This window comes from Nycticebus coucang, chromosome 6, assembly GCF_027406575.1.
Source record: "Nycticebus coucang isolate mNycCou1 chromosome 6, mNycCou1.pri, whole genome shotgun sequence".
NCBI lineage: Eukaryota > Metazoa > Chordata > Mammalia > Primates > Lorisidae > Nycticebus > Nycticebus coucang.
Window position 1 is genome coordinate 131894819 of NC_069785.1, and position 27005 is coordinate 131921823.

Here is a 27005-nt window from a genome sequence, read left to right on the forward strand (position 1 = left end):
CGAGTGATATTTTCATGCAAGCATACGATGTGTTAATGGTCTAGCTATAGTTGGTTGAATCCCGCTATTGAACCCATGGATATGGAGGGCTAACTATAGTCTTTTTATGATAAAATTCTTTTTTTTAAAGTGACAGTTGAAAATTGTACATATTCATCTTGGACAACATGATATTTAGAAATGTGTATACATTGTGGAATGGCTAAATTAAGCTAATTCGTATTTCATTACTTTATGTGGTTATTTTGTGTGGCGCGGACGCTTAAAATCTACTCTCTTAGCAATATTCAAAAATATAGTACATTGTCATTAACTATCGTAGCCCTGATGTACAGTAGATTTCATAAACTTACTCTTTTTATCAAATTGAAATTTCATGTCCTTTGACCAACATCTTCTCAAACCTCCACTCTCCTGTCCTCCCCGCCCCCACACCTGCCCCACGTAACCAGCATTCTACTTTTTTTATCTCTCGCATTCAATATTTTTAGATTCCGCGTGAGTGAGATCATGTGGCATTTGTCTTTCTGTGTCAGGCTTATTTCCCCTAATATAATGTCCTCTGGATTCCTCCAGGTTCTGCAAATGACAGTACCGCCTTCTTTTAAAGGCTGAATAGTATTTCATTGCATTTAGTAAGTACCATTCTTTATCTACTCATTGGTTGATGGATATTTAGGTATCATTCCGTAACTCTCCAACTTCCAATTTCAAGAAGTGGGATTGCTGGGATATATGGTAGTTCTTTTTTTTTTAGGAATCTCCATACTGTTTTCCATATGACTTCATTGATTTACATTCCCATCAACAACATGCAAACATTCCCCTTTTTCCACATACTGGCCGACACCTATTACCTTTCATCCTTTTAATAGTAACCATCTGACACGTGAGTGAATACTTTAGTATTTATGGGCTTGGTTTTATTGCCCTCAAGGAACGTGGCCACAGTGAGGAGGTAAACCCCACATTTGCTAGAGAGAGCACGTGTGGACTTGACATCAGGCCCACTCTCTGGATTTATTAGTGCTCCATCCTTGAGCAAATTACTTAAGTTCTCTCGGCATCAACTTTTTTATCTTTAAAATGGAATTAATAATATCCGTCTTACGTAGTTGCTGAAATAATATCATGCGGTTAAAGAATCTAGCAAGAAGTAGGTAGGCCTGGAGTTTATAGGCGAGAAGAGGCTATCTATGTTATTATTACTTATCCTCATTAATGTAAAATGCCGTAGTAATTATGATTTCTAAGCTCCATGTAAGTATACAATGTTTGAGTATTTTTCTCAAACATGTATTATTTGTCACACTTTGTAAATGGTCATAGTGGATGAGAAGCATGAGAAGTGCTTCTGGGCTCAGACCTGCCAGCACAGCCTAACGTTTGTCTGAATCTTCAGGCAATGAAGCCACCTAAATGCATCGAGGCCTACTTTGTGCAAAGAGTGCTTGACACCTGCAGAGATACACGCAATAGTTAAAACAGTTTTGTCTTTTAAGAAGTTAGCTGAGGAACCAAGAGTCCACAGAATAAGCTCATTAACAATGCAAGACAGTAGATTGTATCAAACAGGGGTTACAAACGATGCTGTGGAATTTATGAAGGTAAAGTTCAATAATGGAGGTGCTAGGTTCAAATTACTAAATCATCTAAAGAAGAAAAAAGACTTATTATCTCACCATCCTGTTTTTACCATTTCTGGGTCATTCCTCCCAAGTGCTGGGCATTTTTGTTCAAATGCACATACGTGTTCATATATTTATACTCTGTTATTCAAAAACGATTGCTGCTTTCACACCGCTGCAGCCACTCATCCTCTCCCCTGAGCACTTTGTTGAGGATGAAGAAGTGGCAATATCAACTCTCTGCTCTTGGCACCATGACCTGGATGGGCATTTTGGTGTTTGCTTTCCTGGCAGCTCTCTCCCAGGACCTGGGTGTCCCTTCCTATCAGGGTAGGTATGTCTGGGGGTGAGGAATCCAGTCTGATGCCCCCTTTCCATTTTTTCTTTTATTTCAGATTAATACGAAGATACAAATGATTGTTACAATGTTTGTATTTGTTAGATAAAGTCCCTTTTGTAATTGTGTCCTGCACCTGAGAGGTGTGCCATGCACCCTTCCACTGTGTCCATTAGGTGGGAGCACACCAATCCCCCTCCCTTCTCATCTCTCCACACTCCCTCTTTCTCTCTCCCCCCAACTTGAATTGAGTTTTTCTCTTGTGTGGGTGTGTATTACATTATCTGCAGGCTTCATATTAGTATTGAGTACATTGGATTCTTGCTTTTCCATTCTTGTGATGCTTACTAAGAAGAATGTCTTTCAACTCCATGCAGGTTAATACGAAAGCTGTAAAGTCTCCATCCTTTTTAACACTGAATAGTACTCCATGGTATACATATACCACAGTTTGTTAATCCGTTCTTAGGTTGATGGGCATTTAAGTTGCTTCCACATCTTGGCGATTGTAAATTGGTCTGCAATAAACAATCTAGCCCTTTTATTCTTCATGCCGACCCCACGGCATGGGTGCAGGTGCCCTCGTATGCCCTAGTTTGTAATCATAGCTCCTGTTCTGAGCTCCAACTCTGTCTTCCTCCCAAGGAGCCTTTTCTCCAGGTGTCCATGGTGTGGTCCTTACGCTAACCTTTTACCCTCTGCTCATGGACTTGGGTATCCTTCCCCAGCAAAGACCACCCTCCCCGCAGGTCTGTGGAGGTAGCCTATCCGGGGCAGCACCCTCAGCCTCCCACCTGTCCTGCTGGTAAATGCAAGATCAGCTGACACACTTGTACACACATGTGCACACACACGTGCCTATATACATAGGCATATCCTGCCCTCAAAATCAAATGCCTCTCAAAGACCAAGCATCCTGAATGCCCACCAGGCAGCAGAAACCTATCCTCAACAGGGGTGGCCTCTAGCTCAACCGAGGATGCACCACAGCCTCTCCCTTCTCATTGCTCAGCTTCCGAGCCCAGAGTCCCAGAGACTGTGAGCAGTAATGACCCTTTAGTGTCTTTGCGAACAGAAATTTGACATCCAAGTTTCCTTTCCCATAGGCCAGAAGAAAGTCTTAAACTGGGCTTCAGGTTTAAACCAACCTTCAGTAAGGTTACTGGGACGTCTCGCTCATTTCCATTTAAGAAAAATGAAGGGAAGAAACAAAGTTTACCCCTATTTAGAAGTCGTGTACATTGAGATATAAGAGAGTAACATATCTAACACCACAGTCCAAGACTGACACTGTTTAAGGTTCATGTCATCTGAGAATTTATGTAGTTTTTTTTTAACTGAATCTAATATATTGCATAACCCTGAAAGCATATTTAATATGCCACCCCCTTTATAAAATCACAGCAGCAGTGAAACATGTTGGACACAAACATGATCTCATGGACTAAACATGCCATTCCTTCCACTATTTTGATTTTTTAGCTTCAGTGCCCAGTTAGGAGAAATTGAGGAAGACAGCTGTCAGTGCCTTGGTTTCTCTGTTGGTGCAACTGAGAGAAATAACAGTTACTACTTCCCGGCTTCCTACAGAAGTAGGGAAGCTTGATCAGTGAAAGCTAGAGAAGCACTTTGCACCCCCAGAGTACCTTTCACAAAAGAATATCAGAGCATTACTGCACCTATTAATAATAAATAAGATTGGCCTGAACACGGAGCCCCAAGAGAAGTCCCTTGTCACTTCCCTGCATGCAGATTGAATGACATTTTCTATTACCGTTCTTGCTTTACCGGCCAGCAACCTGCTCATTAACTTAGATAATAACACTATCCGGTATGTTTCCACTGCCTTTCATTTAGAGGACTCCAAATGCCTTGCTAGCACTCTTAAATCAAGCATTCTTACATGTGGGGAAGTTGTTACAGGACCATCATACTTATAGAGGTGGCCAGAGAGATCAGAGGAATGAAAAGTTAGGGGTAAGAGCTAGATCCGACTTCTTGAGTCAGCCTCGCTAACTGGGTTTCTGTTCCTGCCCCAGAAATGAATAACCCTTCAGCCTCGTGGAGCTCCCATCCTCCCTTCCTGAAAGCCCTGTCTAAAATGTTAGACAATTACAGCGGATTCACTGGTGTGCTCTATTTTCAGCTACTTCCATAAAGAAATCAATTAAATGTGTCTGACAGTCTACTTTTCCTGAAGCTCTGCTGGCAGAGGGTTTAACTTTATATCATCTTCCACAGCCCCAAAACAAAACAACCATTTTATTTCATCCTCGATGAAAGTAACTTCTATTTATCTTGGTGAGGCTCCTGTGCTAGCTAATCTACAGTCACCAGTTGGATCGCCTTTGTTCTCAGCACTTTTGGGCTATTGCATTTTAGCACCTGAGACACTGAGTCCGTGACAGGGGAAGCATCTTGTCATTTTAATGAATTGAGTTCTCTTCCAGGGCCACTCTTCCCAACAACAGTCCATTTCCACACCCATCAAGGTGTCAGATGCAAAATAAAACTAGTTGCAACGTGGCATTGCATGCGGAATAATTCAGATTATTACTGAATTATGTGGCTAGGAAGACTTTTGAGAGATCACTTTGTACATCTCCAACTTTCTGTGATTCCTCACTAATTGAACTAAAATTATTACCACTTACCACAGAGCTTTTCAATCACCAAGGATCTTAGAGCTATAAGTGAAGGGAATGTGTCAGGCAGCCCAGAAAACATCTGAGCCTGGGCTTGTTTCTCTACACATCTAGCTTTTGGTTGTTACTCACATCTTTATGCCTTGATTAATAAATACAGATGAGCAGTGGCATAGGGGAGAAGGAAGATCAAAGGAGTTGAAGCTGAACCCCTAGATTCAGGTTTAGAGTTTAAGGTCCCCAAGTCTTGTTTATCTCTGACTTGAAGGTAATGAAATCGATTCCACCTCCAAGTACCTCGCTGTATGGAAGTGATAGTTTATAAAGTAACATTTACAAGCCCTTTGTATGTTCTAAAATGTTATGCAAATGTTCATGTTATTCACATGGTGGTTCAAAACTAAATTTAATTACACATGAAAATCCACAGTTAAAAAAAAATGGCTCATGTAACCCAAATACAAACAAACAAAGATCATAATCCATAACTGCCCCTTGTCTGTCAGGACTGAGCGAGAGTGAGATCCCGACTCATAAAGAAATGAAAAATCCAGCCGGGCGCTGCGGCGAGAGCCTATAATCCCAGCAGCTTCCGGAGGCTGAGGCAGCGGATGCCCACAGCCTGAGCCTGAGGTTGCAGTGAGCTATGACGCCACTGCACTCTGCTCAGGGTGTAGGGTAGGACTCTGTCTCAACAACAATAACAATAAAAGGCAAAAATAGTAATAAGACTTCTAGATGTCCCATTGGGATTCTTTTTTTTTTTTTTGGCATGATGCTTCAGAAGAGACAGCTGCGCTGTTAAGAAAGTGCTACTTGGATAGCAGAGGACGAAGTATATCCGTAGCTTAATATGATTAGAAGTAGCATGAGAGATTTGCTGGTGAACTTTCTAACAGCCCCTTGGTTTGTGGAATCATTAGATTTGCAAAGAATTTACTTAGACGACTTAACCTTTTTCTGCTTCAGTTTCCTCATGAAAAATATTTTTTATCCTTTTGTACCTTGGCCACATAATATAAGAATCAAAAGGGATTCTATGTTCTATGTGATAGAATAGATAGTTTGTGGCCATGCTCACTATAAGATCTCCTGAAGGTTGATTCTTGCTTTATATGTAGCATAATTTTTAAGCTATTTTTTCTTCCTAAGGGGCAGGAATGCTCCAAGGAGATGAAATTTCTAAATGTTAAAAGGATAAAGTGAAATATGAAAAAAATGTCAGCTGACCAGCAGGAATAAACAGATTCCTGGCAATAGCCGTTATTAGATCTTGGAATTGCCTCTCTCAGGAAGTGGTAGAAACATTTACTGGCTCAACTGGATAAAGTACTCTCAGGGGCCAAATGACCTGCCATTTCCTTCTGCATTATCTATGAGTTTTTTCTAATAATAATAAAACCACTGAAATTGGCTCCGGAGCCATAATCACTCGTGTATAGGTTTGGAGCTGCATGGTAATTACAGCTGGCCGTGTTCTGAGATAATTGTTCTTGATTTGGCCTCGGTCTTGGCGACTCCTCCAGTCTGTGGAGGAGTATTGTGTCCAAACCTACAGAGGACTGCTCTGGCCTTCCACGCATGTAACAGTGTCGAGTCACTGCTTTTTAAACAATATGCTGAGTTCAGGCAGCTTCAGAAATTGTGCTGTTTAAATGCTAATGCTGAGGCCTAGAAGGGATGGTCGCTGACCAGAATCCATATTTCCTCTGCTGAGTTGAGCGAATGATTCAGTTTCTACTATTTGTTCAATTCTAGTAAACATTTTTCATGGACTTTTTACAGTGTTTGCAAAAAGTGCCTCCCAAGCAAAAATAGAAAAATACGCTTTCTTCTGTGTACAGCTTTTAAAAATATACATATTGGTTTGAAGCAAGCTTGTGGAAGAATTATGAACAAACCGTATTTGATATGTTTTAAACGTGTTGTTTACTTGGTATTAAATTCAGTTTATAAGAAGATATATGCATGTGTGCGTGTGTGTATGTATAACATTCTGTTTCTTTTCAACTAAAATTTTGAGACTGGGTTCTGGAAGATGTTGGTAATTCCCTGATTGTATTTTTATTATAGTCATATCTTGTTTGAGATTCTATCCCTTCTTTCCTAACCACCCCCTAATTCCATTTGCAAAATTATACATAATATTTTTTAAAAAGAAGGGAGGGAGAGAGTAACCTACAACCTGAACCGACAATGCTGACTTGTGCAGCAAATGGGTAGTGACTTCCAGGCAGATGCTCGTGTCCTGCATCTGTCCCCTTCTCTCAGGGCTGGGGGGCTGTGTGCTCCACACCCACAGGGCTCTAAAAATCCAGCTCTGACGCGCTTCCTCATCTTGGGGGCATTTTCTGCTCTCAGCATAGTACCTGGCACAGAATAGACCTGGAATAATTGCCCAAATAATGAGCTCTGAGGGTTTTCCCTACTATGTTGTTGAACCTCTAGAAAAGAACCTCAAAGCCCCATATATAGAAAAACAAGGTTTTTTCTCCTTTGGTCGAGAACAATCTCAAGTGAGATTTTTACTTTGTGATTCAAGACTTTACGAGACTTCCATTTTTCTTTCTTTTTCATCTAAGATGGAATTCTCTATTTTGTTCATGATTTCATTCAAATTTATTAAATTCCTACTTGTAATTTCTGTCAGATTTTACAATTTATAGATCACCTATGGCAGAGAGATTTCAGATCTGATTTTTATACACTACTTCAGAGTTAAAGTGCCTTTATTGCACAAGCCAGAGCATGACCAGGACCCTGGGAAGTGGAGGCATCTACATTATTTCATTTATTTGGCAAATGAGGAACCTGAGACTCAGGGATGTTAAGTGATTTGACTGAAGTTACATAGTGAGTTGGTGACAGATCTGAGCCCTAAACATATTTTTTGACTCCCAATCCAGTGGTGATTCTGTGACACCACAATAGCTACAAGACAATTTCTGACTCTGATTTGCACTGTTTCTTCCTGAGCTGTCTACCCACCGAAGTCTGGCTGGCAGAGAACTTAAGTCGCTGCCTCTTGACTCCGCCATCTTGGGATGCTCTGATGTACAGAGTTTCCCCAGGTAAAAATATGTGAAATTGATTTTCAGTCAACCAACCAATCCAAAAATCCGTAAGTATGAAGTACTCAAGTCACGTTTGATTGCTGCAATTATAACAGGTGCTCAGCGTGACTTGTTTTTATCTTTGGTTATCAGTCCATATTGAGTATTCAAATTTTAATACAGTTTTTTTCCTTAAAATGTATATACTTTTTTTTTTTGGCACCCTCTGTGTTAATATCCTTAGACACTAACTAAGCCCCAAGTTCTTGCTTTTGTCTGTCAGTGAACTGTGAATATGATTTAGACATCAGAATGCCTGGGATGGTCAGTAACCTAGGAGTGATCCACACTGCATACAGAAGGCCCAGGATGTAGAGGTGACCAGGAAAGGGAATGTGGAACAGGGGTAGGACACAGAGTGCCTGTGGGGAAGGTGAGAGGACAGATGGATTCCGGGGGATGTGGATCAGTAGGAGCACAGAGAGGCTGGCTGTGGGGAAAGTGGATGTGTTGGGGGCCTCAAGGGAACATGATGACATTGAAGAGGGCTGAAGAAAAACAGCGGTGGAGAGCCAGAGCCTACCCTCTGCTTTGCACAAGTACCCAAGTATGGAAGCAAATCACTGGACCAGGATCTGAGTAACAGAAAGACTTTAATCAAAAGGTGGGCATTCCCTAAAATGTACTAGCAGCTCAAGCCTGCTCATGAATCAACATTGTGTTCCTGGTGACTGTTGTTTAGTACAAAGAAGTTGGTCATTATTCCAATTGCCATTTTCTGTGTTAGGACACGAAATCTAAATGTCCACTGGCTTTCCAGCCTCTAAGTACATGAAGTCACTCTCCTAGAACCCTCTGGGAGGGTACCCAGGGCAGACCCACAGTTGTCCTGGGGCAAGTCTGCTCCCCTTCTCATGGTTGGCTCATTGCATTAACTCTTCAGCTGCTAGTTTGCTGTGCTACCATGTTGCTCTTGTGGCCACAGCCATTCTCGGCCTGTAGTTGGCCAAGACCAATCCCATACTGTCCTCTCACGGCAAAATTTGGGGAGATGGGAAAGACCAATCTTTTATTGCACTTTATCACCTGGGTCCCAGAGCCCACTGTTTATGCCAGAACATCATATCATTTCTCCTACACCGAACTCATTGGAGCCTAACCCTTCCCTCTCTACACAAACCACTTCCCCAGGAAAGATCTTAATACATACACAGCACCAGATCTTCCATCCTCACCTCCCATCTCCATTTTCAGGTGAATATGTTTATTTGTTCTGCTTCCCTCTATGTCAAAAGCGCCTATGTTTTTTAATTCAGCAGCAACCATGATTGTCACTGCAAAAGGCCAGCCTGGATGCCAGAGTGAGCTTAGGATTCTCTGCTGCAAACTCATTCAAGGCCACATAATGGCCTGTGGGACCTCACTGCATACAGGAAGGGCCTGACACGTGGGGACTCCCTGTGAGCCAGGTATTGACCCTACCCCACCCTTCCCAGAAGGGCACAGGAGGTTTTCAGGGAGTCATCTGAAAAGTAGTAAGATGAATAGCTTGGATAGAGAAAATATTTTCTTAACCTCAAAGAGCTATCTGAGTGCAGCCATGCAAGATAAGGTTTTGCATAAAGGGTTAGCTTTATAAGTTATAATCTGCTTTTATGAGAGAATAGCCTGGAAACTTTAGGTCTCACTTATGTCTAAGGATTTAAAATATTTTAAGCCAAAGAAAAAAGCTTTAGGGAAGGGTTTAGCTGCCAAGGCTTTTTTTTTTTCTGTTACTCCCAGGGATAAGGCGAGAAGGTTAGCATCGTCCAGGAGACAGGCCCATTAAAATCTTATTAACATGCTTTGAAGTTATAGGATGGCCGTGTCCACAGTATTCTCCCCAGCGGCTGTCTTTCTTCACCACCTCTGTCCTAGCTGGGACATGAGCAAGAGCCCTGAACTGGGTGCTTGTTTACACCTGCATTTATTATTTGTCCCAAATAGTAGTTTGACCTATGTGATGCCACTGCACCTCTCTTCCTCTCTGTGTTTGCTTATAAATGAAAGAGATGAGCTTTTGGCTCACTGAGCATCGTCATGGTGGTCGGCAAGCGCCTTACGAAAGGTGGCAAAAAGGGGGCCAAGAAGAAAGTGGTTGATCCATTTTCTAAGATTGGTATGATGTGAAGGCACCTGCTATGTTCAATATAAGGAATATTGGGAAAACACTAGTCACCAGGACCCAACGAACCAAAATTGCATCTGATGGCCTCAAAGGTCGTGTGTTTGAAGTGAGTCTTGCTGATCTGCAGAATGATGAAGTTGCATTTAGAAAATTCAAGCTGATTGCTGAAGATGTTCAGGGCAAAAACTGCCTGACTATCTTCCATGGCATGGATCTTACCCGTGACAAAATGTGTTCTATGGTTAAAAAATGGCAGACCATGATTGAAGTTCATGTTGATGTTAAGACTACTGATGGTTATTTGCTTCGTCTGTTCTGTGTTGATTTTACTAATGCAACAATCAGATACGGAAGACCTCTTATACCCAGCACCAACAGGGTATAAGAAATGATGGAAGAAGAAAAATCCAGAAGAAAATGATGGAAATCATGACCAGAGAGGTGCAGACCAATGACTTAAAAGAAGTTGTCAATAAATTGATTCTAGATAGCATTGGAAAAGACATAGAAAAGGTATGCCAATCTATTCATCCTCTCCATGATGTCTTTGTTAGAAAAGTAAAAACGCTGAAGAAACCCAAGTTTGAATTGGAAAAACTCATGGAGCTTCATGGTGAAGGTTGTAGCTCTGGAAAAGCTTCTGGGGACGAGACAGGTGCTACAGTTGAACAAGCTGATGGATATGAACCACGAGTCCAAGAATCTATCTAAAATTCAGACTTTAAATAATGACAAATAAAGAATCCTATTTGTGGAAAAAAAAAAAAAAGAAAGAGATGAGATAGTCCATATGAGCCTACCCAGCTCTGCCCATGTCATTCCACAGGGATTGTTACACTACTTCCATTGCTAGGAAATCCAGACACTCTCCATTAGGATGTTTCAAAACAAAGCCAACCTGGAAGCAGATGATGAGCCTGGATTACCCAAACCTTGGTTTCCATCTGTGATGCAAATATAACCAAACAGCTTACACGGAGAACTGACAAAAATCACTTGGGTGCTTGGGAAAGATACTAATTATTAAAAGTAATAATTAATATATGGGAAAAGATAAAAGGCATGGTACTTTTTTCTCTGCAATCACAAGGCCCCCTTGCCAGCTATTTAAAAATAGGATCTTTCTGGTTTCTTTGCTGCCTTGCTTTTACTGTAAAAAACATCAATCAATGTTTCGAAGCTGGTAAACATAATCAATTGAAAAGATTTGCTAATCCAGGATAAAAATATATTCAGGTTAATATAATTTAACTTGAAGAAGTGATTTAAAGGACAATAAGAAGGTGAAACAGGTACTATTATCCGCTGGGAGTGGCTTAAGGGGAGAGCAAAATTAATGAAACAATCTTAATTAATGGATCTTCTGCTTGGTGTCTGCTACCGTGATACACAGGGATGCATACATACGTTTGAACGCATGTGTGGGTATTTTTATGTTTGTATTCATACGCATATACCTGTTCATAAGTATGTAATTATTTTGAATATTCAATACAACCTTATCACATAAGAGTTATTATTTTCCTAGTTTTCAGCTGGGGAAATAGATTTAAAAGTAACTGACCTGGTGGCATCCCTTAGCTAGTTAATGGAGAAGCACAGCTTTGAAAGCAAAGATCTGGCCCTAAAGATAATTGTCTTTATATTAGAATCCATTTCCTCATGTAAAAGCTTTGTGGTAAGACATCCTATGGGCCTGATGTTTAGAAACTGTTAAATTTAACTTAAATAAATGACACAGGTTATTTAACATCTTAAGCTTTGATTTTTTTTATCTGTAAAAAGGTGAATGGAAATACTGACGCTAGGAGAATGTCGTCAGGATTAAATGAGATAGCACAAATAAAACTGTCTGCAAAAATTCCTGGCACATCGTAGCCTTGTGCACTGTATCACCTGGTACAACATATTAGTTGCACTTTTTCCAACTGCCTTTGGCTTTTTTTCCTATCATGCAAAGAAATGAAATTATGCATATTATTTCAAAGAAGTAAACAAGTATTTATTGAATGGCTTTTGTTAGGGGATAACATTTTATCAGTCAAATTTCAGAGTTGATTGAGGTAATGCTTATGAAACCTTTTATGTGAGACAGTAACAGTTAAACATTAGGTACAACGGCATGAATCCCAAGTCTTCCAATGTCCCCAAGAGTTCAAACTGCTTTTTTGTTAAAATTAACCCTGGAAACAAACAAAAAGTGTATCTTTGAACCTTGCATCTTCCATGGCTTCAGCCTCTTTAGTTTGAATGAGTTTTCTTCTATGGGGCTTTGAAAGGGAAAGTTTTCCTTTTTATCACGCTCACCTTGAAGCCAGGACACAATAGATTGCCCGGCTTTTCATATGCATCTTGTCTCAATACAGGCCTTCAGGGGACAGGCCTGTTACATTACCCAGTCTACAAGGGCAGGTAATTTAATAAGGTTATCATATTTTCCCTCTATAGAATGACTTAAGAACACCCTTTTAAAAAAGTCATGTCAAGTGTTGTTCCATTTAAAAATCAGTTATGGAATAAGGCAAGGGAAGCATGAATCTGTGGACATTTAGTATAACTCAATTTAAAAAAAAAAAGGGCCCTCTAGGCCTGCGCTCTGTGTCAGGCTCAGGCACGTGAGAAGTCTGTGACCCTCTGCAGGTTATTAAGGTCTCTGAAATAGAGTGTCATCAACAGACAATCCTGGGAAGGTATCTTTGGATTCCACACGTTCAACTTTTTAGAAATATTTACTTACATAATTATATCTGACTCCTCTAAACTGTTCTGCATACTCCAAGTTCAGATTTTCCTGGTGTGTTAACATTTCCAGGGTTCTTCTGAAGTGGTGTCTTGTCAGCCAATGGTCTAGTTTCAACCGCATGCGTAGATATTTGTATAGCAATAGTGTGCATATAATTATTTGAATGCTTCTTGCGTTTTCCTTTTTGTAATTGAATGAAAGACAGAATCTAAAAGGGATCGTGTCAGGAAGCTGAGATCTCATATTTATGTATAACTGAGGCTGTAATACAGATGAAAAATGCTGGAAATGGATGTTTACAAAATTAAGACCATATGAAATACTGGAAATATAGAACATTAAAAGTTGTCCCTGAAATCTAAAGTGTAATTAGGAATATCATAATATTTTTATTGTGTGCTCTCATTTGCCTCTTACAAATTGTTAGCCTATTGATGACTTTTGACATTCAAATTTCATGTGTTTTTACCAGAAAGTTTTGTCTGGCAAAGTAGGAGGAGGCTCTAATGACTAAACTCTGACTCCTCCTGGACCTGGTCCATCACCTCTGCAGAATACAGATGTTGGTCTAGAGGATTTCTTGGACATAGAAGATTTCTCTCATCTCCTAACTCCCTGCAAGTTTCCTCATTATTACAGAATACATTTCAGGACATAAAATTTAATCTATACAGCTGTATGTGGTTTGGGACCCAGTGAACTTAGAATCAATTCTTTTCCTTTGCAAGGTCCAGGCAATTGGAATAAGTTGAATATTTCCTTCAAATACAGTGACTCACATTTAAAGCTTAGTGGCCTAACATTTTCCCTTGAGGACCTGCACCTCTGAAAACTTGTCACCTCATCCTTATGCTTTTCCAAGGAGCTTGTAGTGAAACTCGGCCTAGCAATCAAGGGATACTTGTTGTTTAGTGGATGCAATTTATTTGCATGGTCCACTCTTTCCTTGAGTTGGCTGTTCCTCTTGTGTATCATTATCATCATCACTATTATTTTAAATGACAAAAATTGCAGCGGCTTTATTTCTTGTATTTTTTTTCTTTTTTTTTTTTTATTGTTAAATCATAGCTGTGTACATTAGTGCAATGGCCTGTACCCATTCTATTTCTTGTATTTTTGTTGTTGTTGTGAGGCCAAGCAAATTCTGAAATGAAATGAAGGAAGTAAAATACTTCACAAAGAAATGCAGCCCCCTAAAGGTGGGAGAGAAACATATTCAGTATTTAAATTAATCAAAATGAAGTCTCCTTGGATCAGAGAATGACTAGGATACACAATGCTTTTCTGATTTCCGAGTTTGTTTATATATGGGCTAGGAAGCAATACTCCTGAAAGATTGCATTTCTATGTAGGACCATCCCATACTCACATACGTTTGTATTCGTTTATGAAATACTTACAAGGACCCATTGAATTACGTTTGAGAATATGCTTTTAGATTTATTAACAATAACTTACATTGGTAGAGTTTTGTGTTTAAAAACAGTTGCATGTGCATTTCCTCAAATAATAGGAGAAGAATTTGAAAACTTCATGTCATACATGAGAAAATGAGACTCTGAAATTTGAATGCTGCTGATAGCCAGGACTTTGATTTGTATTTCTGCTTTCTTCCCTACTGTTGGGGAGAGGGAGAATCTTTCTGGGGTTGGGTGTCTCATGGCCTCTCCCCATGGGTCATTCCTTTGGCTCTTCCTTCTCTTCCATCAGTGTTTAACAATAAAACTATCATTTCAAAGAGCAACTGGGCTTTTTTTGGGCAAAAACAAGGCGGGAGGGTGTGTGCTCCTATAGCCAGATGGAAGGAGGCTGTGATAGCATTTCAAGGGAAGAGGAAGAAGGCCTAGTGGCTTGGAAAAGAGGAGGAAAGCTGGGGACTTGACCAAGTTGGGAGGGATGACCAAGGCCATGACCCCTGAGCTTGAGTGTTATACACAGGCAGGCTCTGGATTTGAGTTTTCATAATGTGGACAATACTGCATTTAGAAAGTTAGGCCTTCCACTCTCTTCCTTCCTACTTTTTATCAAATGAATAACGTTTTGCATGTGTGTACATGTATGTAAATATGAAAAAACCTGGGGCTTCTGTCTTCAGAGTCCTCCCCCCAGTATGTTGTCTCCCTTTAGGCAACCTCCACCCGTCTATGGAAGGCCACACTGTCCTCATCTCCTCAGGGGTCCTGTGTTCACCTACATTTGTCTTACTAGGGTAGGACTTAGATCAGCAATTCTCACGCTGTACGTGCCTTAAAATCATTGAAGATATCAAGAACGTTAATTCATGTGGGTTATTATCTAGCAATACTTCTGTATCACCAATCAAAACTGAAAAATTTAAAATTTTTCCATTGATTTAAAATAACAATACAAATCCCATTACACGTTCACATAGATAATACATATTTTTAAAAATAGCTATACATTTTTGCAAATTTCTTAGCACACAGCTCAGCTACATTTTATACCAGCATCTATATTTAATCATGGGTATACATGATTTGTTTAAAGTATGCAAAGAAAATCTGGCCTCACACATATTGTAGTTGAGAAGGGGAATAGTTTAATTGACTTCTAATATAGATGTTCTTCTTTGACACTCAAAGTTTTGATACCAAAACTCAACAAGTAATATTTGTTAAAGGGTAGTTATAATATGAAATCTGAAACATACCAGCTAAATTTTTGATTCTCTTACATTAAAGCCCACTTATCTTTTCTGTCCTATCTTTGGAAATTATTGTGAGTCTATAAATACTTCAAAATACAGTAGAACCTCTGTAAGTTGACCACCCAAGGGACTATAACAGACTGGACAACATACAGAGGTGGTCAATGTAAGGAACTAGGTCTAGTATACTGATACGTACATGTGGTGCATGTCTGATCTATGAAAATTAGGTCACGTTAAGGAGGTGGTCAATGTAGGGAGGTGGTCCACTATGGAGATTCCAATGTACTAAAAAGTTTGAAAAACTATCTGGGCACAGTGGCAAACACCTGTAATCCTAGTACTACAGGAGGCAGAGGTGGGTAGATTTCCTCAGCTCACAGGTTCAAGACCAGCTTGAGCCAGAGCAAGATTCCCGTCTCTAAAAAATAGCTGGGTATTGTGGCAGGCATCTTTAGTCCCAGCTACTTGGGAGGCTGAGGCAAGAGAATCACTTGTGCCCAAGAGTTTGAGGTTGCTATGATCTAGGACGCCATGGCACTCAAACAAGGTCGACAAAGTGAAACTCTGTTTAAAAAAAGAAAAACTATATGAAGAATTTAAATAGACGTTTTTCTACGCAACATATACAAATGACCTATAAACACATGAGGAACCAATATCATTAGTCACTAGGGAACTGCAAATCAAAATCTCTATGAGCTACTACTCTACAGCCCTTAGAATAATGTAAGATAATAAGAGCTGGGAAGGATGTGGGCAAACTGAACCCTCACTCACTGGTGATGTGAATGTATTAAGGTACAGTCATTTAAAAAACATATTTAGCTATTTCTGAAAAAATTTTTCATTTCCATAATATCCCATGGACGTATTATTTGATATACCATCTTACCACTTTCCTGTGTTTAATATTTTTAAAATTTCTTTTTAAAAAATAATTCATAATTATTTAAATTAATTTATTGATTAAATTTTCATCATAGTTTGCAGAGATTGAGATCTAGTTTTTATTTTCTAATCTACTGATCTAGTAACATTATTCATGAAGCAGATTTTATTTGCTCTTTTCCTTGGAGTTCTGGTTCAAAGAGGTCGACTGTTGGGTCTGTTGTATTGGCTTTCAGGAGTCTCATCATAGTCAAAGCATTCCTCTTTAGAGGAGACATGTCCAATTCTAAAATGGAATCTACAGTGAAATCCTTTATATCTGTGCCTTTTACATTATCTTCCATTAAAAATTATACCAACTGACCACCAAAGAGAAGAAATACACTTTTTAAAAACACACTTAAGGATCTTAAAGTCACTCTTATGAGCAAAGGCATCCAGGCTGAGGAAAATCTGAGAAGGTAACTGAACTAGTCATCTTTTGTGGCATAACACTTCTCTCCAAAATACAAAACATAATGAGAACATTTACTGTCTTATAATTTCTGAACCTCAGGAATCCAGAGTGGATTAGGTAGGTGGCTCTGGCTCTTGTTACAGCCCAGCCAGGTTCATTGCCTCCTTCTCAAGAGGAAATCAATACATGGAGACAGCGGGAGTTACAGTGGAGAGTGACATCATGTAAGGGAACAGAAGGAATTTCTCAAATCCATGTCTCCAAGATATTGGGAGGAAAAGTTTCTAAAGATAGTTTAGCAAAGGAATAAGCAATTAGATCTGCTGACTGGCTGGATTCAGGGAGGAACCATAAGAGTGTAGAAATTGTCTCCTGGTGCTGAGTTACTTCCTACACAGGGGTTGCAACACCAATTGAGTCAGCTTCTTGGTATGGACCACTGGTCTGGGTGGGTCACCGGGTCCATGGGAATGCAGGTTCTGGAAAACATCTCAAAAACTAGCCTTAGATTTCACAAGGGTGATGATATGCATGGAGCAATGAAGAAAGCTCAAAGTCTTTATGACATCAGCTATATGACTCCTGAGTAGTAAGCAATTATAGGAAAGCAAACTAGGAAACAGTATCTAGTTATGTATATTTCTAACTATGTTTATACCTTTGCAGATTCAGGTCCCTACCACAGTACCCACCTTGTGACTCTTTAATTAAGTTTACAAAAGGGGTTTTCACTCAGGAACTTGGATGAAGTTGCACTTAGGATGTGGGCTGGGGCTGTAGACATGTGAAGGCTGCTGGACCAGGGCTGAAGGATTTAGCCACATGCATGAGTTTCCATGGTAGGTCACTCAAATGGCTAAAATGTTAAATGTGAAGTTGTCTCATAGCCCAGCAGTTCTGCTCTTATGTATTCACACAGAAGAAATGAAATCATATGTCCACACAAAGACTTATGTGCAAGTGTTCATAGGAGCATTGCTCATAACAGCTCCAAAGTGGAAGCACCCCACATGTCCATCACCCAGTGAAAGGATAAATGAAACAAAACGCGGTATATGCATATGATAGAATACAATTTGACAATGTGATATGGGCATTTATAATAGAAAATAAATGTTTAATCTTCCCCCTGTTTCCTTGTAAACATCTCCTAAAATGTCTGGGATCCCTTCTGTGATAAGTATCTTTTTTTGTATGTTCATAAGGTGGCATAGCCTTAGGATAGGGGCTGGATAGCCTTAGGATAGGGGATAGATAGCCTCAGGATAGGGGCTGGTTGTCATACAAATCAAACTGTGATTAGAGAGTTGGAACTTTCATTTCCAACCCCCACCTTCTGGGGAGGGGAGAGAGGCTGAAGGTTGTGTTGGTCATCAAGGGCCAGTGATTTATCAATCATGCTTGTGCAATGAAGCCTTCATGAAAACTTAAAAGGATTGGGTTCTGAGAACTTTCTAGTGCAGGTGCCAGGGATGTACTTAACTGCACTGGGATGTACTCCCTGCACTCAGGAGTCTTCTAAACCTCACCCTTCTACACCTCTATAACTCTTTGTCTGCCTGTTCATTTGTACCCTTTAAAAGATCCCTTGTACTAAATCAGCAATAGTAAATAAAGTGTTTCCTTGAGTTCTGTGAGCTGTTCCAGAAAATTTCCCCCAAAGGGATTGTAGGAACTCCCAATTTGTAACTCATCTGTCAGACCGAAAAACCTGGCCTTGAGATTGGCATTGGAAGTGCAAGGCAGTCTTTGGGATTGACTCCTTACCCTGTTGGATCTGAGGCTAACTTCAGGTAGGTAATGTCAGAATTGAGTTAAATTGTAGGACACAATTTAACACAATCAACAGAATTTAACTGTCACCTGGAGAATTCCCTGAAGTATGGAGGGAACCTCCTACACATTTTGGTGGCCAAAAATATTGAAATGTGAGGAGGAAAAATTTTGTTTGGTATTTTATATTCCATATAGACAATAAAAAGGAATGGAGTGGTGATACATGTTACAACATGAGTGAACTTGGAAATATTATAAAAGGAAGAAGTCAGTCCCAAAGGAATACATACTTTATGCTTTTATTTATGGAAATATCCAGGAAAGGCAAATCTACAAAGACAGTAAGTGTATTAGTGGCTGCCTTAGTGTGTTTTGAATAGCTATAAAGCCGTGGCTCTCACCCTTCCTAATGCCGTGACCCTTTAATACAGTTCCTGTGAGTCGTGACCCACAGGTTGAGAACTGCTACAGTATAAAGGAATACCAGAGGCTAGGTAATTTATAAAGAATAGAGGGATATATGTGGCCCACAGTTCTGCAGCCTGTATTAAAAGCATGGCACCCATAGAGCTTCTGACTAGGACTCCTGGCAGCTTCCAATCATGGTGGAGGGAGAAAGGTTGCTGGCTTGTCAGAGAGTGAGGCAGGCAGTGAGACAGATCATAGGGAGGAGGTGTTAGTCTGTTCATAACAATCAGATCACTCATATAATAGAGTGAGAATTCACTCACTACCATGAAGATGGCACCAAGCCAGTTAGGAAGGCTCTGCCTCCATGTCCCAACACCTCCCTCTAAGTCCCACCTCCAATATCTTGGATCAAATTGCAATATGAGATTAGGAGGGGACAAATATTCAAACCATAGCAGTGACTTTATGGTGGGAATGGGGAGTCATCATAAATGAGCAAGAGGTTTCTTTGTGGGGTGAAAGGCTAAAATAAGATTGTAGTGATTGTAACCCAATTCTATACAAAAAATACTAAAATACATCGAATAGTACGTGTTGAAAGGATGGATTTTATGTCATGTAAATTTTATGTTAATATCCATCCACTGATCTGTCTTGCACTTTTGCACTTTGAAGGGATGTTTTACCAGGTTCAGTTTTGTAAAATTGCACAGTGGTCATTTAGGGGGAAAAAAAATGATTTAAAGAGTGATGCAGATCCTGCAAATATCGACACATTTTATTATATAATATAAAAAATAAAACTGATTAATGATAGCACTAATCTCATCAGAAACGTCTTTAAATATTGAGAGGGTGTCAAGCTCATAGTGACAAATTCAGGTTTTCCGAAATTCTTATTTTCCCCATGAAAGCTCAAATTTTATCACTGGCAATAAATACTATCAATTGTTTTCCTTGAAGTGACACTTCATTCATTTTTGAGTAAATGTCTATGAGACACCAATTCTGAATAAGTATAATTTCATTCAAGCTCATTCAGGGAAAAGAAGTGTTTCGTGAAAAATGCAGATATTTCTGCTCACAATTCAAATGCTCACATGATTGCTTTTCTCCCACTGGCAAACTTTTCTATAAGAGCCAGAAAGTAAATATTTTAGACCTTGCTCCCTACATAAGGTATCTGCCACATATTCTTTTTATTTTTTTTTTAACAAGGTTTTAAAAATGTAAAAAGAAAAATAAATCAAGTTCAAGGACCATATAAAAACAAGTGGCAGGCCTTGCCAACCCTCTTTGTAGACAGTCACCATACTTTTTTTTTTTTTTTTTTTTGGAGACAGAGTCTCACTTGGTCACCCTCAGTAGAGTGCTGTGGTATCTTAGCTTGCAGCAACCTCAAACTCCTGGGTTCAAGTGATCCTCTTACCTCAACCTCCAGATTAGCTGGGACTACAGGTCCCAGCTATTTTTAGAGATGGAGGTCTCACTGTTGCTCAGGTTGGTCTTAAACCTGTGAGCTCAAACATGCACCTTGGCCACTGTGCCTGACCCCAGCCGCCATACAGTAGAACTTCCCTGCGTTGACCATCTGCCTAAGTTGACCTACTTTTCATACACCAGACATGAACCTCATGTATATATCAGTACACTAGGCCTCGTTCCTTAGGTTGACTGCCTTTGTATGTTGACCAGCTTGTTATAGTCCCTTGGGTGGGCAACTTAAAAAGGTTCTATAATGAAAAAAGCAAATAATGTCTTAGAATTATTGTGAGGACAGTTACCGTCTGAAAAGTATTAGAGACACCCAGGGATTTGCAGATCACACTTTGAAAACGGCTGTTATAATGGAGGTAAACTTCTTTCTCTGCCCTCTCCAGTTTTCCACCTGGGGCTGACCTAAGATAGCTGAATGGGAGGAAAGCTTAAAAGTTTTATGCAGTAAGTTTTAATTATATGTGAGTGCCCTCATAAGAAAATGTAGACCCAAAGAATTGACAGGTTCTAAATAAGTATATACTGGGTTGAGCAAAGAAAGGAAATTGTGAAAAAGTAACTAAAAAATATATATGGGAAGACGAAAGGATGATAAAAGTGATTTTAACAAGGTCTGTTTGTACAGATTGCTCTCGGCTTCAACTCTCTGTCACTGCTGGTAAGTGTCTTTCTTTCCCCCTGGTATTGAGAGGTTATCTTTCTCTTGGGAGTTTCATCCCTGCTTTCAGGAAGAAAAAGAGAAGTCAAAATGCTCTTGTTTCACTTGCTGTTTTTCAAGTGCTTTTAGCTTAAAATAATCAACGTGCTTCGGAGGTGCATTTTAGGGTAACACAAACTGAACTCCCTCTCTAGTCAAATACCTTTTCCCCATTTTTCCCCTCTTATCTTGTTATCTAATATGAAAGAGCATTCCATAAAAATAACTCCCAGCATGTAAAGTGATTAAAACTTTGGTTCAGAAAGGATGTAGCTGAGTGCTGCTGGGAAAGGCACTTAACCTTCCTGTATCTCAGTTTTCTCACCTAAAAAATGGGAAAAGTAATACTATCTTGTCATGGGCTTTTGAAGATGAACGAGATTTTAAGTAAAGAATTTAGCTGAGTGCTTGGAATAATAACCACTTTATTGCCAATTGTACTCTTTAGGCTATAGATTGATTTCCTGTGTGTTGTTAGTTATGTGTAGGGAAGAAATACCATTCCCCAAGTCAGGTCTTCCACTGGTAGAGTTCCAGGTATGGTGAAGAGCAGAGCAGGAGAAGTCAATTTGGAAGAGCTGCGTAGAGTCAGCGCCTGACCCACACTGGACCCTCCAGTATAGCCCCTTAGAATTGCAACCCTTTGTCCCTACAGACCTCGGGTTCTTCATATTTTAGAACTCTAGACCCCTTTGACATGTAGATAGGATTACAAAAGAAATTAATTTATTAAAATGCAGCTATCAAAATATTTAAAAAATTGTGATGTAGTGTGTGCCTCATGATTAATGCATTAAGTTCAAATCTAGCACTGAGTCTACCAACTCACATAAATTTGCAGAAGTGTTGAGTGAAAAGGGTATTTCAAGATATTGGCACCATGTGTGATAGGATATAAAAATAACTGTGATTTCTCTGGGTGTTAAAGTCGCAGGCACTCCTGACACTACTGGGGATAGTTGTCTAAATTCACACATAGACGATCTGCTACATTTCCATGACAGTTTAGTGAAAATAAAGGTGCCATTTTCCTTCACATTGAAGTTGGTGGACCTCTCTTAATTCTCGTTCACAGACCCTTTGCAGGGCCCACGTACCCCAAGTTAATAACCTCTATTCTCTATTATTATTAATATTTTACCATTTTTTAGCCTTTATGTAGAAAGGATTTTAAAGGCAGAAAATGATGTTGGAAAACTGTCAATCGTCTGATGAATTTGGAAGACAAGGCAACTAGCCAGATTTGGTCTTTTTAGCTGGATTATGATTATTGGATGCCTAGTCTATTTGCTTAATAATTGCTAGTTTCCCATCTAAATTTAAACTCAGTTGACCGAGGTTTATGAGGTGGGAATGCTACAATAAGCTTAATTACAAATTACAAAGTTGTAAACACAAGCCTTCTCTGACTCTTCAAACAATAACCTTTCACTCTGGGTCGTTTCTGCTCCAATCATGGATTGAATTACACAAACTATACACATGAGTGATTTTAAATCTGAACTGACATGTAAACACATGTGCGTGCACACACACATACCCTTTCCACAGTGTAGAATCATCAGATAGACAAATTGTTTCCCTTCCAACACCCTGTCTGGTCCTAATTGATTCTTCTTACCCAACTGTGCATTTTAACGTGTTCCAAGTTGGAGAAATCTACCAGCACTAATTTGATGCTGCAAATGTTTATGAGCCTTTTAATGGGCAAAAAGGGACTGATTTAATTTCTCAGGATGGCTGGGGAACATGTTACGTGGCACCTGATTGGTGCTCTGGGATGAAGTAAGGACAGTCACCCATAACCAGTGAGGGTAAAGAGGGCTTATTTCCCTTCTGTGGAATGTAAATCCTGGTGGGGGAAGGAGATTTCCCATGGGTTCTTTCCTTAGTAATGGGTTGCCTCCTTGGCAGGTTATGTTGCTGAGAGGAAGGGTTAAATGCAGGATTTTGTATAAAATGCACACACTTCAGTGTGACCTTTCTCTCTGGGACAGAAGTTTGTCTTCCCTATTTTGACTGTCTAGAGATAAAGGTATTTAGGGAAATTTCTGACATACAGAGGTTCAGATTGTTAGGATAGAAAGAGTTGATACTTCACCTGCTCTAGTGCAACAGGAAAGAGCTTCAGAGGTCCATGAAGCAGTTCACAGTAATTCAGAGCAAAATTTGTCTGTACCACAGCCAAGAACTGATACAGTATCTCCCCAGTGTGTGGCTCATTTGTACCTGTTTATACTTGGCCAGTCAGCTGGCCTGGCCATGCCTGCCCACCCTGCCTCCCTGGCTGGTCTCAGAACATGCCTGCTGGGACCTACTGAAGGGCTTTGCATCTGCTTTATACGTATTGGTCCTTTGCCAAGAATCCTGTCCTCAAGATACTTGCATGACTCGATACCTGCTTCCCTTCTGGTCTCTGCCTGCAGGTGGTCTCATCACATAATAATAGCACCTTCACCCATCCTGACCTTCTCTGACCCCTATACTCCACCGGATTTTTGTTCACAGCACTTACCAATTTTTGACAGAATACATAATTTGGTGTTTATTTACTTTTTCTTTATTTTTCAAACTGATTCTTGCTGTCATCTGGGCTAGAGTATCATGGCCTCACCCTAGCTCACAGCCACCTCTAATTCCTGGGGTCGAGTTATCCTCCTGCCTCAGTCTCCAGAGAGCTGAGAGTACAGGCACCTACCACATTGCAAGACTAATCTTTCTATTTTTGGTAGAGATGGGGCCTCAGTCTTGCTCAAGCTGGTCTTAAACACTTGACCTCAAGTGATCCTCCTGCCTTGGTCTCCCAGAGTGCTGGGATTACAGTGGTGAGCCACAGAGCCCAGCCTGGTGTTTATTTTTTTATGGTCAGCCCCTCCTCTAGAAGAGCAACATCATGAAGGCAAAAGCTTTGTCTGTTTCAGTCATTAGTGTCTCTTTGGTGGAAAAAAAAAAAAAAAAGCCATGGCATCTAGTTGGTGCTCAATAACATATGTTAAGTGAATGAGTGAACTGAATAGATGGTTGAGTTTTTTTGTTTTTTTTTTGAGACAGAGTCTTCTATGTTGCCCTTGGTAGAGTGCTATGGCGTCACAGCTCACAGCAACCTCAACCTCTTGGGCTTGCGCCATTCTCTTGCCTCAGCCCCCCAAGTATCTGGGACTATAGGTGCCCACAACACCCAGCTAGGTTGGTATCTTTCTATGATAGTGCCAGATCATAGGAAATCTTTCCTTTGAAATGTTAAGTTCTTCTAATAAAATCAATAATGTGATCAAGCAGGTTATTCAACCTCTCCACACATCAGCCTTCTTTACTATAAAATGAAGAAAGTTGTACTTATACTTTGAGATTCATAAGACAATGCATTGCAAGTAAAAGACCATTGCCAATTATTTAAGCCCAGGCAAACTATGTTTTAGTAGATCATCGCCGAAGCCTAAGAAGTTCTGATCCTATCTCCTTTCGTCCTCGTCACTCTGCGGTCCCATCAAACAGGACCAGTTGCCCGATGCTGTGATTGTGTATGAAGCCAAGACTCAGTCATTTACCTTCACCAGATTCAACCAACAGGCCCCACCTTGCAGAGAACTTCATAAAGCTTTTCTGTTGGTATGATCTAATTTGTTTTTCACAAAATCTCTGTAAAGAAGGAAAGAGAAGTGCCATCCTTAGCATTATAAAGGAATGGAAAGATAAAGGAGTGATTTGCCCAAATCAAACAGCTGATAAATGGCAGTAGAAGGGCAAGACTTTGGCTATTCTAAATCCATCCCATATGTTATTGACTATAGCATATAACCTTGGATCAGGAAAAGTCTTGTGTGAGGCTGCTTCATAGGTCACACTCACAAAACTCAGAGGTCCATCCAAATCTCATTCAGTCACAATTTCCCCCTTTTCTGATCTTAACACAAATTATAGATATGTGAGAGGGATGCTTTCAGCTTTCACTTATCTCCTTGGAGATGCTGAGGTCAGAGCTCAAGCTCATCCAGGGATCTCAAGATTTGAGGCAAAGGCCAAGTATTCTGCACATGTTCATGAAGCAGAGAGGCTGATGATGAGCTCTTCATAAAGTCTTAAGGACTGACTTTCCTCTTGTCCAAGGTGAGTGGAAAGGCAGGCATATGTGAATATATAATATGGCATAGTGAAAACTCTCAATCCATCACCTTTCCAGTATTGTAGAAACTTAGTTCGCAACAGAAAGGATATTCTTAAAGGAAATATCATTCCTGTAACATCCATTATAATTTGTTACAGATCTGAGTGCAGGCTCTCCTGGGACACCGGAATCCGTGCTTTCTTCTTTATCACAGATAGGGGTATTTGCAAACTTTCTTTCTATCTCCTACTGCTGACTTTAAAAATGTAGTTAATCTTCCTGATTTGCACAGGGAATCCGAGCTTCTTAGATCATTTTACTTCTCCACATGGTAGATACTTGTTGGACCCTCTGGTTGGTGTCCACATGGCTGGTTGCCCTGTGTCTCTGATGGAACCGCCTTGGGTTGGAGGAGGAGGCTGAGCTCCTCATTCTGCCTGAGCAACAATAGTCCTAACGCAACAGAGCTCTCTTTACTGACTGGGACACTGGAAGTGGAAGCGTCTGGTGCTTATGTACAAAACAAACATAAATAAGGAATCATGTACAGATGTGGCTCTAACAAATCCCCAGCAACAAGCAAAGAAGTAGCATCAACAAAGGAAGAGAGAAAAATCAATCCTAAAAGGGGAGAAAGAAAAGGAACAGAATCCTCTAAAGACTGCACTTCAAAAGTTTCATTTCAGGCTTAGATACCTGACCAGAAAACAGCATTTTTAGTGGTATTTGAGATTCCTGAACGAGAGTGAAGAACTCGTGAGGATCTAGTTTTGACTCTTGCCTTTTCTCTCCTGGTTCCCTCCCGGAGTCTTGAGAGATGCTGACCCAGAATGCTGATCCATGCATAGAGCAGAAAAAATAAATATTAAAAAATCACTAACACTAATATTTATTATAATCTAAAGAAAATAGGGCCCTTGTATTCTATAAGGTCCAGGTTCAGAAATGTGATTTTTTTGTTGTTTTTAATTCTAAAGAACTATGCACAAATTAGCACGATTCTGGAGTCTTATGCTAGGGAAGGTTGAAGGGAAGGTATGCCTCTTACTCTAATTCGCTGATTTTCATGAAAGGATCTTAGGTGTGTCACCAAAATGTTTGAAGATCGTTAATTACATTATTGTCAAAAGAAATTCAAAGCACAGTTAGTATATTCTTTTTTTTTTTTAACTCTTTTTTTTGGATCAACATAATTTAAGAGTGCTGCAGAAATTTTACTATAGGTTCAAGTGTGCTGTAATACGAATACCTCCTTTAATGTAATGAATAGACATCTGTCTAGCAGAGGAAACATTTTAATAAAAGAGAAAGAAAACCTTTAACAAGATATTGCAGAGTCATAGATCTGTGGCTCCAACTATGTCTCCCTCTTAGTTTTTATTCTTTTAAAAATAAACTGCCCATAAGAATGCTTCCGGTCACTAGGGATCAGTGACCTTCCCCTCTGAGCTGACTCTCAGATCCTGAGGGACAGTTAAGGATGATGAAATAAATAATCCAGCTCTCGAAGTCATCCCATATTATCTGTTGGCCATTAAGAAAGAGACCGTGTCCTGTTTTTACAGGCAATGGTGGCACACCTTTATATATTCTGTTCTACCTTTTCTGCCAGTCATGTGTCATGCAGGACAATGAAACTGTTTATACCGGGAAACTTTATATCATAATTAGAAAAATTAAACCTTGTGGAGCTCAAGGGGTAAACTTAGGATGAGTGAGTGAGAGCTAAGTGACTCACTTAAATCAATACTTCAGATATGCAGAGCTGACCCAAGTAGGCGCACTGGATACAGAAAGCTCCTTCTTCCTAGAAATTTACAAAATCGAGCAGGATGACTGTGTTGGGAGCCTTGTCCCCCAACTCTGGCATTTCACACAGTTCTTGGCATGTGGCAAATTCCCAGCAATCACTTCCTGTCCAATGACTAGA

General features: G+C 39.9%; 1 protein-coding gene and 1 pseudogene across 8 annotated transcripts in view; both read left to right on the top strand.

Annotated features, from left to right (window-relative positions):
* OPCML (opioid binding protein/cell adhesion molecule like) overlaps nucleotides 1–27005 on the top strand; it is a 1112106-nt gene that overhangs the window by 653833 nt on the left and 431268 nt on the right. The gene's annotated exons all lie outside the window — the stretch shown is intronic.
* On the top strand, nucleotides 9743–10541 carry LOC128588201 (40S ribosomal protein S3a-like; annotated as a pseudogene).